Here is a 21514-nt window from a genome sequence, read left to right on the forward strand (position 1 = left end):
ATGTTTTTTTAAATAATAAATAAATAAATAAATAACCACCAAACGGCTTTGAGCTTTCGTTCACATTGAGCTACATTTAATATTCACTTCACATTTTTTTCTATTAATTAAAAGTAAACCGTGTATTGTATGGTACATTATCCCTCTAACAGCCCCATGTGGAGATCATGAAGTGGAAGACTAATGGTGTAGACTTTAGCATTTAGTTTTAACCAGAATAATTTACATATCTGTGAGAAGAGTCCAAGGCATGTGTAAATAAGCAGAACTCTGAGATATGGAGACCCTTGCTCAGTTTACTATGGACTGCCGAGCTATGGGCTGTGTATTTATTCCATCAGTCAGGTAATTTAATGAGACTTACACAGCATCTATTTCTGCAGAAGAGACAAAAGTTATTATTAAGGAGAGGCATGTGGCAGTAAGAAAAATGTGTTTGCTTGTTTTATTTTATTCTATTACCCCAAGTAGCAAAGGTGATCCTATTCAATGTTCATTAAAGTTTACCTTTATAATTTATCAAAGGGGACCCACATCAACAGTTTTATGCTGAGGTTTCAAAATTGGAAACATTAAAATTTGATCCAAAATGTCAGATATTTAGGGAGCCTTTTTATTAGAAAAATAACTTGCTTTAATCTACAGATTTTTATTAATGCACAGCTCTATTAAGTGAACAGGAGAAAGTACATTAACAAAAAGTCATCAACTCTGAAAGGGCATTTTAACTTCAGATGGTCAGGCTTTGGACCAATTTTAAAAGAGGGAAGATATTTCTTAAAGAACTCATAAGTTTAAACAAATAATCACAAAAGCATACTTTTGAGTGAGTTTACCTGGGAAAAATTACATTATATTATGGATAGTTTTAGGTAGTTACTAGAAGTTATTTTTAAAATTATTTTTAGAAAAGACATTTTATGTTTCTTTGATAAACTATAGATCAAATGGCATTGGGATTTAATATTCAAACTGATTTTAGTAATAGCCTCTTAAAATATGTCTTGTGTGAAATAGTTTTCTCTGTTAGGAAATCATTGTAAAGAGTACAAAATTCAATGAGGACTGTGACTATACAATAATACACATTGTGAAGTAAGTGGAAATCTCGATCACTGAGGATGTTTTCCAATATTCATAATTTTTGGCAACAATGTGGCCAAACATGAAATAAAGAACAGAGCCAGTCTTTCCCTAGCAATAATTCTTTCCTAGTAATACACTCAGACCATTGAATCCAAGGCTGCTTATATAATTTGAATTACCTAGATTTTTACCATAAGACTTGTTCTGAACTTCATGCCAAAAGAGAAATTAATATTAAAATTGATTGAATTGATGCTGTTTCTTTAAAGAACGTCATAATCTTTTGTAACCCAACTAACAGTACGAGAACCCAAATGTTCAGACATAAACACTGCGTTTTTTACATGGACTCTCGAGTGTTCACACTCCTACAAAGGCTGTCAGACCTGCTAAAAGGCATAGCCAAATTTCTCTTGAATCTTTTATTATACAATGATACATAAGTCAATGTAGCATTTGACTCTTCAAATGCCACACCAAAAAGTCCTTTAAATATACAACTCAACCCATAGGTCTAATTTGAGACAGTTCTACAAAAATATCTGTAGCTTTACATACCCTTTGCATATCACAACCTAATGTAAAACTTACAGCAAAAACTCATAGAGTTCTCTCGCCTGGTTTAGAATAGATCTATCCCATTCAAATCTTGAACTTACCTTGCTTAATTGAAAGTATTTGTACAGAAGGCACACTCTTATAAAGAAACAAATTCCCTGTGTTTTATTCAAAACAATCATTTCAAAGAATATGGGGGTAATTTGTTGGTGCAACACATAAAATAAAAAAAATGAATCTGACAGCAGAAGACTGAGAGTCTCAGAAAAATATTCTTCATTTTTAAAAAGTTTATGTACTACATTTGAATGTTTTGCTATTGTCTCTAATAGAGTCTGAGTCTCTAAGGCACAGATCACAGTTTAGCTCTCTCTCTTCAGCACCATATCCGTAAATTCCAAAAAAAATGGAATTTACTCATAAAAAATTGTGTATTTATTCATATATGTTTAAACTTCAGTCACCTTCAAAGTACCCTTCATCTGATGCAATGCTCTACCAAGACCTTTTTTCCTCTGCTCAAAACAGTTTTTGAACTCACTACCTTTGATGACTTTGAGTGTCCACTGTTTTTTGTTTCACCTCTTCCACATTGGCAAAACATTTCCCCCTGAGGACATTTTTTGTCCAGGGAAACTATAAAAAGTCACTTGTGGTGAGATTGGGTGAATAGGGAGGGTGGGGCATGAGGATCATGCCATTTTTGTTCAAAAACTGCTGAACACTCAGTACGGTGAGGGCAGGTGGGCTCATAAATCACCTATCATGAAACGGCAAATGTATTCAAAGAGTCTTAAAAAAATTCACTAAAGCCAAACACAGCCTCTCACAACAATGCCAGCTGGTACGCTATACAGATGGGTCCTAGAACACCCACCTAGTGTGGTAAGCCTCTACAAGGGGCCTACCCTCCAGAAGATAATTCCAGTTATTTGGGGGTCCCCCCTCATATATGGCCTTGAGCATGGAATGTGCTTTAAAAGAATAACTGTGTGAGCATCAAATGACGAATAAGTAGAAATTTCCCAGGACTTATTCCAAGAATTTCAAATAAAGTAGCCGCAACTCGGATTTGGAGACTATAAATTAAAGAAGAATTGCTTTGAAAAGGAAAAAACTATGCATACATAATTGAAAACATTTTTTTAAATGGGGATAGTCATTCTGTCTGATAGATGATTAGTTTCATCTTCAAATATTGGTGGTCATGACAGATGAGCCGTGCCTATTAAAATAAGAATGGATGTTTCCCTTATTTCCACTTAAGCTTTATAAAGTATTTCAGTTTCTAATTCTGGCCACTTTATGTTTTTAGACATAATTTAGCATTTAAAAATATTGCATCTACTTTATTTTTTCAGCAAAGTATGATAACATAGCAATATGTGTCAACTAAATGATTGCTTGCAACATCATTTGTTGACAAAGATTCAATGGAGCTTCCCAGTAAAGTGAACCTTGAAGCATTTTCCATTCTTTTATTGTAGAGTCTTTTCTAGACTTCTGTCATTAAGCTTCTTTGGACGAGAGTAAAGTCGAGGTATTTTCTATTACATTGCAGAGCTAGCCATAAGTGGTTCTGCGTTCTCAGTGCCTGTGTTTAGCATACGCATGCGCATGCTCGTGCCCCGTTACTAGTTTTGATTTTTAAATTTGGACACGGGTGCTGGGTGTTCATACGCGGCCTTCACTCAGATAATTCTGGCTCTGCCTCGTGCACATGACCCAGAGTTGACTTCCATGACCTCAGGCCCTAGAGTCATAGGAGATGCACATTTCCATTTTTGTTTCCAATTTAATAATACACACGATACTAATATTATGTGACTGAGCCCCTAAGATGTGAAACAAAGATTATATTAATTTTCTAATCTTTTAGGACCAAACTGTTAGAGTAAAGCAATATATTATAAAGTCTTGAATATTTAAAAATTCTTCAGTTGAGATACTATGGCTCTTAATAATATTTAACCTTAATTTTCTGTTTACTGTTATTTGAAAGTACACAGAAACATTGACAATATTTATTTCACTCCCCTTGAAACGAAACAATTTTTAAATGGCTCCAAATAGGTAAACATACTGATGATGATAAAATTATTGAAACTTAATGAGGGACAAAGCCTTTATCTGTAACGTGAAGAATTTGAAAAAGGAATCATCTGATTGGATAATGTTAGCTTGAGACAATAGAAACTAGAATGCTGTGACACACACTCTCCTTCCTTATGTGTTAATAACAGCCTTCTGAGCACGCATATTCACTTTCGGATTTTTAAGCAATTAGTTTGCAGATGTCACTAAATAAATGGCATTCATTCCTTAAGCAGGAACCATACCTGTTAACCATCTCAGCCTATTCTAGCTTTAAAGCTGGGCTCGATGTGCACAGCATGCTCAAAAACTGTACTCACAGTTCAAATGAGCTGGATTACAGACCATGACCACTGAGACCCTCATATGACAAAGCCTTTGTGTAATTAATATGCAGGGTAAAATGCTCCCTGGACTGCTGCTAAAGCGATTTAAATCATGCACATAAAAAATGTAATCACAAATTTAGCATGGTGGACAGAGTAGTCACACTGGGCTTGATTGCATAGAAGGTTCCAAGTGTGTTTTAAATGTCCTTTAAGATTGAGATTAGGACTTGTACTTACAAGATGCATATTAATCTAAAACTCAACATTTTTCAGTGTGGGATCACAGTAGGAGAACATTATGGGCAATAGAGGTTCATTCTAATCCCAGTAGGTAATTACACTTTGAAATAATATTCTTTAATTAAATCTTGTTTGCAGTTGATTGATTTAAACACTAAATCTAAAAACCTAAATTTGAGTTTTTATCAATTTTTGATGCTTATTGCACACAACTTGGGCTTTAATTGATGTTTCTGAAGTTTTAAAGCCCTTGTCCACCGTATCCTGGTTGAATTTAGTGTAATAATCACCATCATTTTTTTAATTCTCTTGATGACTTCCTCTCGAAGCTCAATAAGTCAGAGCACTTTCATAATTTTAACATATAGCTGAAAGGTATTTAATATGTCACAGTGCCAGTATTTACATGGGAGATTCTCCGTCACACCTTTTGTAGACACATACTCTGATGCCTTCTCTGAAATACTAAGAAAAAATTTTCCCCCCAAACATTTACCATTTGCAATATTACAGGATAAGAACAAGGCCATGGCTCTAATAATGGAAAAGGTACAAAGAAAAAAAAAGGTACTAAATTCGAGTTATTTGCATCTTTTAAGTCTGAAATAATATGGCATTAAACAACAGCACCGAAAATACTCCTTCCACGTTTCACCTTTTATGTTTATTATCGCTGTCCTCCCACCGTTTGGCAAAGCTTGCCAAAACACAATTAAAAGACTCATTGTTGGTATTTTACTATGTATTCCTTATATATTCAATAATCCATATGCCAACAAATCTGCTTAATAAATGCTGAAAGCAATATGTTTTTACAATAATATTGTGAAGGAAGACTGTTCTGGCAGGTAACATTAATATTTCATTGAATTTTAGCCTTGTAGATTTTGGAACTCTTACAATTTCTCACTCTTCTGACGTAAGTGATTTTTCTAAGAGAAAGTTGTGAAAAATATCATTTCTTAGACCCACAGAAAGGAACTTTGAAATATGTCCTAATTTGGCACATGATATTATCTCTCAGGGATGATCAAGGATCTTTATAATTTGTTGCAAATTTTCAAATTACAACGAGACCATTTTATTAGGCATCCACATAACCAACTAGTTGTAAAGTTTACTGATTTGTTTCTGGAAACACAAAATTAGGTCTGCTGGCCTAAGCATTGTGATTTAAAGATGCTGTTCACCAGTATTTATGTTTAAATTCATACAAACAAGGATTGGTTTGGTTTCAGCTTCAGTGGTGCCATGTAGCAGCATCTTGTAGAGGTAGCCCAGTAAATTACATTCCTGACGCCATATTTAATAACTGAAAATTCACATTTTATAACAATTGCATTTGTCACTACTGAAAAACAAACTCGTATGTGGAATGTTTTATTACAATGACTACATTCTTGTGAGAAATGATTAAGTCACTATAAGAGAATAGTAAGGCCAAAAGACCTCATTCACCACAAAGCAAATATTAATCACACATAAATAATACAGGTGTCTTGCAGTAAGCCTCATTCCCCTAAAATATAGATTACACATCCTAGGGGCAAATAGTACACAACAGACTTGAAATAAATCCCTCAAGCCATGGTGGCCAAAAGAAAATCATTTATGTTTTGACAGTTTAATATACTTTTTGGTTATGCACAACAGATGAAAATATTTACATCAATATAAGAGAGTGAAAGAAAAATTAAATCTGACTAATCGACCTGTTCAAAGTATGATTTTTAATTTCAAGGAATTTTTTTATAACTACTCCAAATAATAAATATGCTTCCTACAATTCAACTGTATCCATTCATTTTTAATTATTTCATGGCAGCTAAAAAACAGTCTTTCAATTCAAAAAGAACTTTCTTTTTTTTAATTATTGATTATGCTATTACAGTTGTCCTGATTTTTCCCCTTTTGCCCCCCTCCACCCACCAACCCCCACACCCTCAGGCAATACCCCCCTATTTTTCAAGTCCATGGGTCCTGTGTATAAGTTCTTTGGCTACACCATGCCTTATGCTGTACTTTACATTCCCATGCCTATTCTGTAACTACATATTAGTGCTTCTTAATCCCCTCACCTCTCCTTCCACTCCTCCATACCACCCTTCCACCCGGCAACCATCAAATCACTCTCCATATCCATGACTCTGTCTCTGTTCTTCCCGTTTGCTTAGTTTGTTTTTTAGACTCAACTGTTGATAGATATGCATTTTATTGCCATTTTATTGTTAATCATTTTGATTTTCTCATTTTTCTTAAATAAGTCCCTTTAACATTTCATATAATAATGGTTTAATGATGATGAACTTCTCTAGTTTCTTGTCTGTGAAGATCTTTATCTGTCCTTCAATTCTAAATAATAGCTTTGCTGAGTAGAGCAGTCTTGACTATAGGTCACTGCTTTTCATGACTTTGGATATTTCTTGCCAATCCCTTCTATCCTTGAAAGTTTCTTTTGAGAAATCAGCTGACAGTTTTATGGGAAATCCTCTTAAGTAACTAACTTTTCTCTTCTTTTGCTGTTTTTAAGATTCTCACTTTCTTTAACCTTTGGCATTTTAATTATGATGTGTCTTAGAGTGGGCCTCTTTGTATCCATCTTGTTAGGGACTCTCTGTGCTTCCTGGACTTGCATGTCTATTTCCTTCACCACATTAGGAATTTTCTTTCATCATTTTATCAAATAGGTTTCTAATTTCTTGCTCTTCCCTTTCTCCTTCTGGCACCCCTATGATGTGAATGTTGGACCTCTTGAAGTTATCCCAGAGGCTGCTTCTACTTTTCTCATTTTTTTGGATTCATTTTTCTTCTAGGACCTGAATAGCATAAAAAAGATCCTATCAGAAACAAAGGATATAGTAACTGAAGTAAAAGACAACTTACAGGGGAACAACAGTGGAGTGGACGAAGCCAAGAATCAAATCAGTGATTTTGAACTTAAGGAAGCAAAAAACAACCAATCAAAACAAGAGAGCTTTCCTTGGTATGTAGACATATCTCGTCTGCATAGAAAGAGGACTGACTGCCAATCCAGAACACAGGCTGAGTGAGGCAAATGTCACTAGGAGGGATACACAGGATGTGGAACTGGGAATGACTGTGGGGAGAGAATCGGGGCTAAAGGAGGTTATGGGGCAGACAAACCTACTTGACATGACTTTCACTTTTGTAATTGAATTTTTTTAACGCATGTATTTTGCAGCTTCAAAAAAATCTGTAAATTGTAAGTCAACTAAATAGGAATTGCTGCCTTAGAAACATGCCTATCCCTGCTTTTCAGCAAGAATTTATTAGACTTACAATACTCTAACCACTAGATTAGGCACTAAAAAGGCAGTGGGAAATTCTCAATTAGCAAAATCCTTGATCTTAATGTTTAAAATTCACTGAAAATTTAATCTGATAAGTCAAGTATCAGGACAGACCATATACAATCAAATGTGACATTATATTGTTCATACTAAGTGATTTCAGGAAAAACTCAGAATATTCAGGAAGATAATGATACAAGGAAGAGATGAATATGAGTAGATAACCTTTGATAGGAACACAGACACCCCAATAATGTAAGGGGTCCCCAAACTAAATTATAGAATTCAGAGATTGACATATGAATCTGTAAGATACATTTGAAGAAATGATTTATCACACATTTTAAGAAATTAAGAAAATCTATGTTAAAGGTTTAGTGGCTTTAGATAAAATACCTCTACATGTGACATGTGTACAAAAAATTGATTTATCCATAATCAATAAATGAGATAACATGATCTGCTACACAATTATCTCTATTCAAATGAATAGTACCTTTGGAAATTTACATGCTAAGAGATTTCAAACTTCCATGTAAGAGATGGTCAAGAAAAGCAGGTTCTAGTCTTTCCTACCTGATTTATCTTTAAATTCTTGTTTCTGTTGTTCTGTATTGACTGGTTAGAAATTCTCTTGTTCAGATAAAGTCAATTTCCTTTACCAATATCTGCATCACAAAGAGTCATTTATAGTTCCACCACCAAAATAACTAACCAACATGACAGGCTCTACTGTCCCACCTATTACTAGAAATGAAGTTGTCCCACCACCTGTCAATGCCAAACCTCTCCACTTGTACCTTGGGTCCTTCCTTCTTCCCACCTTTACTTCCCTTCTAAATTTTACCCTTCGTCTCTTACATCATCAGTATCTCCCTACCTACAATACCATTTCTATCAGCATAAAAACATGATCTCACATCTCCTAATAAAAAAAAAGGAAGAAAGAGAGGGAGGGATAGATAGAGGAACACAATTCTCCCTCTATCTCACTTCTCTTTAAACTTTCTCCATCACACCAGCATTTCTTGAAATGAAAGTCTACATTCACTTCTTGGCATCCTCTTGTATCACTCTAACCTCATCCTGACATACTCATACTACCATTTTCACAGGGTCACTAAGGTTGTTCTTAAGGTCACCACATTTTCAAATCCAATGATTCAGCCTCTATTTTAATCTAACTTAAACTTAATCTCACCAATATTTGACACAGTTAGTCTCTGCAGCTTTCTAAATAATTTTTTCCTTGGACTCAATATTTTCACATTCTGCTTTGTGTTTGTGTGCATGTGCTCCACTAAGGACCATTTCATGTCATACTAGTACCCACCTATCCCCGGGGGATGCATTGCAAGATCCCCAGTGGATGCCCAAAGCCATAAATAGCAATAATTTATATATATAAACTATTATATATTATATATAATATATATTATTATATATTGTATATTATATAGTAGTATGTATGTTATATATACTATTATATATAATATACTGTATACTATAGTATATTTATATACTATGTATTTGTATAGTACATATACATATTTATATAGTACTATATACACTATATTTGTATACTATATATTATAGCATAGTATATATAATATACTATATAGTATATAATAGTATATATTATATATACTATTATATATTTATATACATATACTATTTTTCTGTACCTCCATACTTACGATAAAGTTTAATTACAAATTAAGCACAGTAAAATAATAACAATAACTAATAATAAAATGTAGTAATTATAACAATATTACAGTAATAAAAGTTAGTGAATGTGGTCTCTCTCTCCAGCAAATATTATATGTGTCAGCCCAAACCTGTTCCTGAGTCTGTGTAACCATCTCCCACTCACAGTAAATGACAAATCTCTTGCTAAGTCTTCATTTAGGCTCAATATCTTCTGGCACAACTTGTTGCCTTCGATAGGAACAAGATTTTTGTTCATGTCTTCCTCTCTCAAAATTAACACCCTTTACATATTAACTAAGAAGCACTTATCACACACTGTGGCTGTAACTTTTGAAGTTTAAGGTACAATGGTAAAACTACCAGATTTATTTTCCCTTCTGCACAATTTCACAGATAGAAGATTTGTTCTTACTGTAGCTCTTAGCAACCTCAGCATATGATTTTTTTCTTTTACTTATTGAGAATTTTTACCTTTTTATTTTATTTATTTTTTAATTCTCACCAAAGATATGTTTATGGTATTAGAGAAGTAAAGGAAGAGAGAGAGCCAGCAAGAAACTGAGACACATCGATTGGTTGCCTCCCACATGCTCCCCAACCAGGGGTCAAACCTGCAACGTATTGGTGTCTGGGATGACACTCCAACCAGCTGAGCCGCCCAGCCAGAGCTGACCTTTTTATTGAAAGGAATTGATTTATGGCTTCTCTTTGGAATACCCAAGTTGCCAGCAACACTACTCTTGTGCTTTGGGGTATTATTCAGTAATGTAGGGGTTACTTACCACAAGCACTGTGATACCTGACAGTCAATCTAATAACCAAACAGGCTACCGAGTTACTAACCAGCAAGGTGTATACAGCTTAGATACACTGAACAAAGGGGTGATTCACATTCTGGGTGGACAGAGAGGAAATGCATGAGATTTCATTATGCTACTCAAAGTGGCATACAATTTAAAACTTATGGATGGTTTATTTCTGACATTTTCCATTTAATATTTTCAGACCACATTTAACGGTAGGTAACAAACTGTGGCAACTGAGAGCACAGACAAGAGGGACTACTATGTCATTTTCCAGATTCTCCTACTTGGTTCAACATCTACATTTTGAAGACCTGCAGAATTCTGTCTTATGTGTCCTTCTCTTTCTTGTCTGCACCCATCCCCTAGGTGACCTCATCCAGTCCCCCAGAAGTAAATTCTAATTTTAAGGCTTGCTCTTTCTTTTTCTGAAACTCAAAACTCACATTCAACTACTTCATTCCCTCTGTTCCTTAAACAGTGGAACAAAATTAACACAGTAAAACACAATTTTTAATTTTTCTTGTCAAAATTGCTTCTTTAATTCACTCAGTCAACTTGACCACCATTCATCCAGCTTACCAAATCAAAAATGTAGGGTCACGTCCCTCTCTTGTTTAAAGGCCTACCCATCATGATAACAATCAAAGTCATGCTCTTAACCTGCATTCATTTCCAGTTTCCACACAATCTAGCCTTCCTCCTTTTCCCTCCTTCTCCAGACACATAGACCATTGTCAATTTTTGAACATAATATCTTAAATTCAATGTTGGATTAGCCAACCTAACATTGCAATAATATTCTCTATCCCATCATTTTTTATAGTTCCTGCATCAACATTATTACCATCTGATACATATCTTGTTGGTTTGTTTTCTCTCTCACTAGTAGGTTAACTCTTAGAGAATAGAAACCTCACTTGTCTGTTCTCCACTGTATTCCCATAGCCTAGAACAGGATGATACATAGTAGATATTCTAACACCTTTCATAGAATTGATATGAAAACTTAAGAATAATAAATTTGAATAATGTGTGACTCAATGTATATTAACTTTTATTGTTTTATATTATTTTTTACTGGTATCATTATTTGTATTAAAGTTATAAGTAGTTATAAGTAAAAATAGTATATACAATGTGTATATCTGTTAGGAAAACGAACTTTCTACTAAAGTGTTGACACTTAGTCAACACAGTGGCATATGTTTAGCCTCATACCTCATGTCTGATGCTAGCCTTTGCTAACTATTAGCAAATGCTTGGATATAGGAAAGAAGAGTATTAATTTACTTCACTCAGCAACGGTCAAAGTCATATTATATAATAGCCACCTAGGATTTGTCCTAAATGACATGGAGGCCAGCCACCCGAAGCTGAGGTCTAATCCAGTGTATTTCAGACCTGTACGGCAGTCCCATGTCCTCTCTCTCCTTGCGCCTCCATCTAAGAGGCTTGCCCGAAGCTTTCAACTCAGGGCATCCTTAACATTTCCCTGAGGAAATGTCTTTCATGGTCCCCATGAGGATCTTTACCACTACCGATGAAGAGACATTAAGAAATGAAAGTAGTTCCTCCCCACAAAATACATAAGGATGTGGGAAGCGAGCGGATGATTACTTTTAGAGATTTTTCAATTCCCAAAGAAAATATATTACCTTGTTTCGGACACTCAAATTAAAATGAAATCTTAGGTAAGATTTTAAAAAAAGATTATTACAGCACTATACCACCAGGTTGTTAAAGATTATTTCTTTAAGAAATAGATATTTGTTCAGTTTATTTAGACTCAATGACTTCTGTAGGCCCTAGGCACTCTTACTTTTATGAGACCCCTTTCTTCATAAGAATTAACAAAAATTATATTTTCTGACTACATTGATATAAAAAATATGCTATTATGTATATTAAAACATTTTTATGACCTGAATATTTATTTTTTTCTCATATTTTAAAAGAAATTAAAAGATTTTCATCAGCTTTTGAAAGTATGGCAGGCCTAGGCTGTTGTTCCCACTGAGCCTAGCAAACAAGTTGCCCCTGCCCAGATAAAAGGCAGAGAAATGCTGTGAGGGAAGTTTGTCTGTCAAAGGGCTAAATGATTCTTCAAATAAAACATTTCATTTTCATCTCACAGATTCTATGGTACTCCACATTATTAAATGATTTTTCAACATACATATGGGGCACTTAACCACATGGGCAATAAACTCAAGGTCTACCATTGGTCCTAGTTATTAAAGGAGTTCAGTTAAATATTGGGTTGGCCAAAAAGTCTGTTTGGTTTTTTCATTTTTTTCATTGTTTTTCAATTGCATCTTCAATATTAAAATGGTTACAAAAAAACTCACCAATTTTGATGTTTTTTAATTCATGCTGATATGACAGCTGTCACAATGCAATCTAACAAAATTGTTTTGAATGAAGTTAAAGACAAGTACTACTAGAGCCATCTTACAGAAAAAAAAACAAATGAGCTTTTTAGCCAACTCAATATATTTCAACCAAATGAAAGCATAAATTTTAAATCATAAAAAAATATTGCTATTTAATATCCCTGAATAAATGGATTCACAAAAGCACACTCTTATTTGTTTAAGGTAAGATATTTAAAAACTAGAAAGATCTACATCAGAAAAAAAAGTTGTATTTCAATTCATCAAAAGTCTTGAATATGGAGTTAATTAAAACAAAGATTTTATAATAGTCACTCATTATTTTTCCCATTTCTTTCTCTTCCTGAAAATATTCAGACAAATTTTTATATAGTATACCCTACCTCCTTTGCCCACCTGCACCCTAAATAAGATGACTATACATTCCACTGTGCTTGGGAGAGTCCCTCTTATTGCCTTTGCCCCACACCCCTCTTTCACTCTCAGGAGGGATCCGGTTGAACAATAAATGACAGCTATCTTACTCATGGTGACTCTAGAGTTTATTGTTTACTTAATACTATTCGTATTCTTGTTAAAAAATTAAACTATTTAAATACATATAAAGATAAGGAAGACATTCATACCAGACTAAATATCATCAAGCAAAGGTGTGTGAATTCCAAGTGCAAAAATTACCATTAACATCCATTGCTTGAATTATAAGATTCAATATAGACTCTCCATAAATTTATCTCAACCCATGAACACTATACTGTCTTTCCTATGTAATCTATTCACTGTTCCTCACTTGGATTTTTATCATACTCCTATTCTACCCATTATTACTAGCTGCTTTAGATTAAATATTCTGTATGTTCCAGGCTCACCCCCGAGAGGAAATTCTGAAGAGCTAGCACCATCAGACCAGCATCCCAAGCAGGTTTTTGTCTCTCTTTATCTATTCTTTACTAGGCTGGTATATCGGCTAATAATGTCATATGGCTTCATTTTTTTCTCAACATCAATAACTTATTTTGTAAGTAGACAGCATAGATGCCTGTCTACATAGCTATTTCAGAAATTTACTTGTGTCTAAAATATGTCTCCTTTTACTCCTGAAGGAGATGAGCTTCATACAAAGATTTTACTCTTTGATGAGCTTCATCAAAGATCTATAATTGAATAACAATAAAAATTTTTTAAAAAGATCTTGTTTAAATTGACATCCAAATGTCCCTGGGAAGGGTATATTTTAAAGTTTTGTCAATGACTTAGTATACCCTAGTGTAAGTCAAAATTTTCAAAACAGATTTTAATTGGGAGAATGGTGGCCCTGGGGTAAAGGCAAGGCAAAATGGTGCCTTTCTGAGAGAAAATCATTATGATTTCAAATCCAGCTAACTCTGTAGTCCATCAAATCTTTTCCTGTTAGAATCTGCTTTAAGCCAATTTAAAAATATCTCTTTTTTTTTATGGAGACATTATAGTATACTTCTTATGTACTTCAGGAAATTTATAAATCTATGAATCTAGATTGCAAATACAGATTCTGCAATTTATTTACTATGAAACCTTGTATAATTTAAACAATTTTTCTGAAGTTATATTTATTTAATCTAAAGAATAGAGATGATAATTCTTTTTATCTTTAGAGAGAGGGGAAAGGAGGGAGAAAGAGGGGTGGAGAAATATCAGTATGTGGTTGCCCCCTGCACACACCCTACTGGACACCTGGCCTGCATGCAACTCAGGCATGTGCCCTGACTGGGAATTGAACTGGTGACCCTTTGGTTTACAGACCAGTACTCAATCCACAGAGCTACACCACCCAGAGCCAGAGATGATAATTCTTAACTAAAATTGTTATTGTAAAGACTTAGAGAAAACAGCATTACTATAGTACCTAGACTGCCTTGAATTTCATTTAAAAAAAGGAGCCTTCCCATTGCCACTTTCAGATAAAGCAAGATAGTACTAGTGTATCAATATTATAAGAAAAGTAAAAGATACTAAATGAGAACACTAACGCAAGAATAATTGTCTGACTGGAAACAGGCAGTTTGGGTGAAAGCTAGCCCAGTCCCCATCTGTGGAGCCAAGCACTATATTTCCCCCATACCTAAAATTCTAAAATGTTTATTTCTGGAGGATAAACAAACAAATAAATCTGGTGTTCAGGAACATCAAGCACAGATGTTAGGGAAAAGCAACACTCCATTAGAGGACTAAATTAAAAGTCTATATTATTAAGAGTGAGACCTCTAATTCTTATCCCACCCTAGCCTGTGGTTAGGCCTGTAAAACAGAAATAAAGATAATATTGATGCTAAAGAAAATTGTGGAAAAATATCATTAGTAAAATAAGAAAATAAAATATAATATTGCATTTATAAAACATACATGGTGGGCAAAAAGAGGTTTAGCATTATTAATACAGGAAACAGAGCTTATTCTTGTATTATTGTTAATTATTTTATTTGCATTATAACATTAAACCTACTTTTGTCCAACTCTATAGAATGCTATTTTTTAAATCAGAGAATAAGAAATGGGCCATGGAAATTATAAAAATAAAATTTAAAAATTAATGTAATATTTGGAAGATAAATTAAAGAAGCTGTCAGAGAAAACAAAAACATGGTAAAATGGATGAGAAAAGAGAAAACAATTAGAGGGCCAGTTTAGGAGCTCTGACATCTGACTAGTAGAGTCTCATCAAAGAACAAAAACCATGAAATTTCATGCCTCACATTAAAATTAGATTATAACTTGTTCCAGAGAGGAAAACAGTATTCACAAGTTTAACACAGGATCAAGAATCAGAGATGTTTCCTACTTCTCAGAAGCTAGAAGCTAGCAAACAATGGAACAATTAAGGGCAGGGGACAAGCATTTCAGACAGAGGCTCAAACAACTTACCTTTCAATAACCCTTCCTCAGAAAGCTTATTAGATTACTCCTTCAAACTAAGCAAGTTAACTTAATGAAGAGGGAAAAGGGAAGTCTGGAAGTCAAGGATGAGACCATGTCTATTAGTAAGTCTAGCTTGAAAACAATTAACCCAGGACTGAGACAAAGATGGAGCCTTCTGAGAGGGAGGGTACCAGGAAATAAAATTGACAGATTCAAAAATCTAAATGCATAAAAAATTGAACTAACAGTTTAACAGGTATGGGGACATTTAGTGAGTACAAAATAAACTAAGCAAATCAAGCATAATGATCTATTATCTCAAGGAAAACTACCAAAATTACACAAAAGAAATATGACCTCAGCTATACGGGTCTGCCTCCAACACATCTTACACGTAGAGCTCTCGGGACTGAGCTGTAGAGAAGATGAAGAGTTCAGGCTACCTGCTCAGCAGGAAGTTCTAAGCACAGGTCAGCCCTCCTGCAGCTGAACCACTTTCTGTTCACCAGGCCCTCTCTAGCATCTGACTTCTAAGTTTGGACAGGGGACTGCTTGGGGACACATAACAATCCAGTAAACCCACTCTGGTCTTTGTTCTCATCTTCCAGGCTTTCCCATCACTAGCATGCTGCTCCATCTTTATTGTAGCTGATTAAATTTGATTGACCGTGTGTCTTTTAGTAATGGGAAAGCAAGTCCATTTTTTAAAATTGTACTTTCATTTATCCTTATTTATTCTCCAGTAAATGTGCGAAAAGTTAAAAAGCAATCTGTGACCAATCGGATCTTTAACCTTAGAGGAGTAAACTGGGCTTCAAGAATGGATGTCCGGTATGCGAGAGCGAGAAGAGTGGAGCTCATTTCCAGGTTGTTTTCTTTATTCAGTGTGTCCTCCCTTTCGTATTTTATGCTTGGCCCCACGAAAAGAGTGTCAGATAGTAAAATACTGATTTCCTCTAATGTTAGGCCATCGTGTAAATACAGTGGGGAATAAACACTCCAGTATTACTAGTTTCAACTGAGATCAGATGGGAATAAAATGAAAAGCAGGAAGTTACAGTATAAAGAAAATGATGGGAAATTGAGAGCTTAGTCTTTAGTTCTTCCAGCAACCTAAGGGAGAAACCCATGAGCATCTACAGTAATCGTAGTAAACAATGGAAAATAGATCGAGTCCTATATCTAAAAGGACATCTTGCCGTGGATCAGCCTGATGTTACAACGAGCTGGACAAATGAGTCCTAGTTTCTTTCAGTTTGCTAGGCCCCTCCTTTGCCTTTATCATGAGACCTCCTCACTCACTGAACTCCTGTCCATCTGACTATTCAACATGCCATTTCCTTGAGACCTAGCATTCAGCTTACTAAACTGACTGAGTCACACTGACTATCTCCTTGAATGCTACTGGAAAGATGTTATGATAAGCTGCAGCTAGGTCCTGCAGTCACAAGTCTGTGGTGAATCCACAGGGAATGCGTAGAAGGCACAGAGGCTCCCAGGCAGCACCGTCATAAGGCTATGCTGCAGGGGAGCGTGCTATACGAATCCATTGGTGTCTCTGTTGTGGGGGACTCGCTCAGTCAATGGGTACTGCCATCTGCACAGCCAGATAGACACTTGACACACACTGGCCTCAAATTCCTGTGAAGAAGCCTGCAGCACAGCAGGTGCCATAGAAGAGCGTGCGCTCCTTAAATTCAGAGTGTGTTCAACGTCCAAGGAGTTAATTAAAAAATACTCTCCAGATTTACACATTTTTTTCAGAGTAGATCAAAAGAGGGTTTGAAAATACAAGCCTAAAGTAAATAAGACCAACTGCTGATTTTTCAATTAGGTTATGTTTCAGGGATACAAAATTACATATTCCTTTCCCATGCATGTCCCCTGCACTTTTTAAACACAGAGGAACCCATTATTAAGCTATTAATCACCTCTCCCAATTAATTGCTAGAAAATGACCCAGGTTTTAGTAGTAGAGTTGCAATTGAAAAGCTCTTTGATATTTGTCAAGGTAAAGTTACAGGCAGTAGTAATTTGAGACAGTGAGGCTATTAGCCGCTGTTTAGAATCTCAATTACTCTAAAGATAGATAATTACAAATAAAACAAACTTGTTCTCCTGCATTAGTGCTTCTTTTTTGCTTTACAAAATTTATGAGTGATTTTTTTCAGCCACTAAATATAATTTCTATGTGAAAAATTGACCTTAACAATATGAAGTATGGTTACAAGTAAAAGCTGTGTTTTCATCGAAGAGAATAAATGCATTTCCTGAACTCTGGCTGTTAAAGTTAATTGATTTATTGGCTCTCTATATAGTGCACTATTGTCTTTATGCTCTCGGGACATGGAAGCTCTTCAGAAAAGAGCTAAATTCTACCACATCAGTATGACGGTTGAAGCACACCTTCCCTTTCTTCAAGTGTACAGTTTCCTAGAGCTTAAAAATAAGAAGAAAAAAAAAAAGAAAATCCTTTCCAGGATTGGTTAAAGTTAACTGAATGCTGCTGCATCCCTGGGTTTCTGGAATGTGTACTTTTACTGCTTTCATGTTCCTGAGAAGTTAATAGTTCTTTTCTTTTTAATCATATTCCTTTCATAGTAAAATATTTATTCAAGCAAATGTAAAGTGCTTGTCAAAATATGAGAATATGAAATTCCCATTTTTAGGTTTCTCAAACACAGCAGTGATACAAAATAAAAAGTGATGCATTTTCCCCAAGGGCTAGTTTTTAAATTCATGAAATTAACAAATATGTTTTTGTTTTATTTCCTTTTTACCTTTTAGTTGCTATATAAATTAGTAAATATAATGACAGAAGTTTCTCAGCTGTAGTCGATCTCAACATTGCACAATCATTTCCATAAAAAGGTATAAAGAAAAACAAAGTAAAAACCTGAATACCGAAATGGTTCTATCTAGATTTTTCCTTTGACATGAGGTATAACAAACAGACTTGAAGCTTTCAAGGAGAATTTCAGCTCAGAAAGCAAAACAAGGATTTATATGAACAATACATAGTGTGTGTGTACATATCACACCAGAGAATAGAGATGAAGTTATTCCAGGTTTGAGGTATCCTATGCAAACTTCAGACCTTTGGGTCTTTGACAAGAATATCTATTTTTTTTAGCTGCAACCCTACCTATAGCTGTTGATCTGGATTTGTTGGAAAGATAGTATGGTAGATTTTAATTTTTTTTCCTAAAAGGTTCTTTACCTCCAAAATATATACAGAATATTCTGCATAAGATGTAATGCATAAGAAACACTTTTCCCCCAAGGTAAGAGCATTAGTATGTGATATACCAAGGTCACCTCATGCTAGGTGTATATTAACTCTGTGGGCCGACTGCAGTTAAAACAAAAAGAGAAGGAGAGAGAGGCTTAGATGTTTTCAAAGGAAATTGAAGAATTTCTTTTGCATGTCAAAAAGATCCAAATAATATCTGAAAAAAGTGAGTTGCTGTCAGAAAACAGGATTTCTTCTTTTTCAGACTTTCATGCCTCTCAAATTATTTCACTATTCTCTCTCACCAGAATTTATGACCCCACCACTTTTCCCAGATAAACATCTCCGTAGATGTAGTTGTTCCCTTTCTTCGTAGCAACACAGCTCTAAAGCAAACCAGCATTGTTGCTTCCAAGTTTAAAAAAGGGAAATATTACTGAGGGATTCACAAATTGAAATTATCAAATGTCTTTCTCAATACAGAAAACTATGCAGACTTAGTTTGAAATCAACAGTTTTGAAACAGAGGAAATTTGAAATTCCAAGTAAAGTTAACTTCGTCTGCGAGTTGGGAAGAAGACAACTGTTTATTCTGAAATATGTAGTTTTCATTAACAGGCTACAAATGTTTTCTCAATTATCACTTGCAACAGTGAGTATGGACATATGAGGTGCCAGTAAAGACTGAATATGCTCCCTACATGCACAGTTTTTATAATTTAATAGTGAATAATAAACAGAGCAATAGGCAATCTATACGAGCATGCCATCATTTCCAAAGAACTGGTGAGTGGTTGGAATTTTGCCAAGTGATTGAAAAATGAGAGTTTACAATCAGATATTCTGTATTCACAAACATTCTGTGTGTATGCTGGGTCACATTAATGGGAAATCCCACCTTTGTATATATCATGGTCATCATAAAATAGTCATCATAATGCTGGCTCAGAAAGTCAGAGACTGGCCCTGGCCAGCCAGGTGGCTCAGCTGGTTGGACCATCATCCCATGAACTAAAGGGTTGTAGGTTCCATCCCTGTTCTGTGCACATATGGGAGGCATCCAATCAGTGTTTCTGTCTCACATTGATGCGCTCTCTCTCTCTCTCTCTCTCTCTCTCTCTCTGTCTGAAATCAGTGAACATATCCTTGGGTGAGGCTAAAAAAAAATCAATAAAAAAGTCAAGGCTTGAGTGAGAAATCTGCCATTGATGAACAATATTCAAATGTGCCTTCCAGGAACTTCAGACTTATTGGCCTTACTATTTTATTGGATCCTATATGTCCTTTGCATCAGTAGTAACTTCCTGTGTCAAACACGTTGCAGTGGCTAAATAGTCGATGGCTGTGTGAATGGGTGAATGAATAAGTAAGTTTGTATTTCTTGTGATGAAACGAAGCACTAATCACAAGCTGGGACGGATTACAGACATTTCTGAGACTATGCCTTGTTATCCATACGGAAACTCTATGCTTCAGCTAACTTGGGAGAAAATGCATCTGCAGAGACTGACAAGTCTCTTCTTCTCTCTAACTCTGCATATGTGTCTGGATTTGAATGTGAATAAAGTATCAAACTTTGTAGAGAAAAAGTAACCTTTATTCTGGAATCAGAAATTTTCTCTGCATTATCCTGGTCCCATAAAACATTGTAACTATCTAGTGTTAGCTACCTGTGTACCTTGTATCTGCCACATCCTGCCTACCTAGCACTGGACTCCAGCTCTGGAATGCATCGTTGTAATTCAGTGTCTGTCAGACCAATTTTTCCTACTTGTACCTCTATTTCTGATCTCTCCTAGTCAGCTTTACACTGTCTCTACATACTTTGCAGGTTAATATTAATTTTGTCAATGGAACAAGGTACATTGATCATAATTCATTGCTACATTGAGATCTGTATCAATTAAAGAAACAATTCTGAACAAAATTATACCACTCTCTGTCTAAATAATCATTAAACTAAACTGATCACCAGAAGTTTAAGCTTTGCTGCCTTCACAACTCCACAGATAATTAGAGAAATAAACATCTTTTTTACTTATGAATTAAAGTATGTAGACTGTTATCCTCCACTGATAAATGAGAAGGTATAGAACAAGAGTATCACAGTATATCTATGGCAACACAAACTAAAATGATTCCACATCCAATGTTACTTTTCTTTCTTAGTAACTGTCCATTGTTGGTAGGAAACACTTAGAGCACATGCAAGTTCAAAGTGGGAATAGGTACTAAGTTGCACACAGAAGCCCTAAGACAAAGAAAACAAAATGTATGGCCAAGCAGAACACTTCAAATCTCTCAAAATAATGTTGAAAGCTCTTATCTAATCGCACACAACCAAGATTTATATTAACCTAGGAACATATAATAATATGTAAGTTCTTTCCTAAACATTGTGAAGGCCCATTTGTACATAGAGAGTGATCTACTCAAAAAAGTGAACTTGAGTAAGTTGTTCCATAGGTCTGAGAAACTTTAGAATACTGGCTCAAAGAAATGGTTCTTTCCAGTTTTTTAACTGAATTTCATCATTTCGTTTTGCTAGAAAGTCTGACTGTTGTCAATATCCACATCTCGTCAAAGAGGAAGAGGAAGTACACAGTGCCGCACATTAAGATCTTCTGGGGAAAGACCACAGACTCACCCTGACTGAATAGCAAGTCTGTGCTCACAGTCCATTGTCCAACCCACTCCCCTGCTCAGGCCACGTGGTTTAAAACCCAGCCTTGTCAAAAACAAGTTTTAAAAATGCAGAATTAGAAAATACAGTAATGTCAGAAAAAAGATTTTTTATTCACCATTTTTTTACTTATTTTCTTAGAATATTAAGGGTGGATAAAAGGGGTTTCAAAAA

The sequence above is a fragment of the Desmodus rotundus genome, chromosome 2, assembly GCF_022682495.2.
Source record: "Desmodus rotundus isolate HL8 chromosome 2, HLdesRot8A.1, whole genome shotgun sequence".
NCBI lineage: Eukaryota > Metazoa > Chordata > Mammalia > Chiroptera > Phyllostomidae > Desmodus > Desmodus rotundus.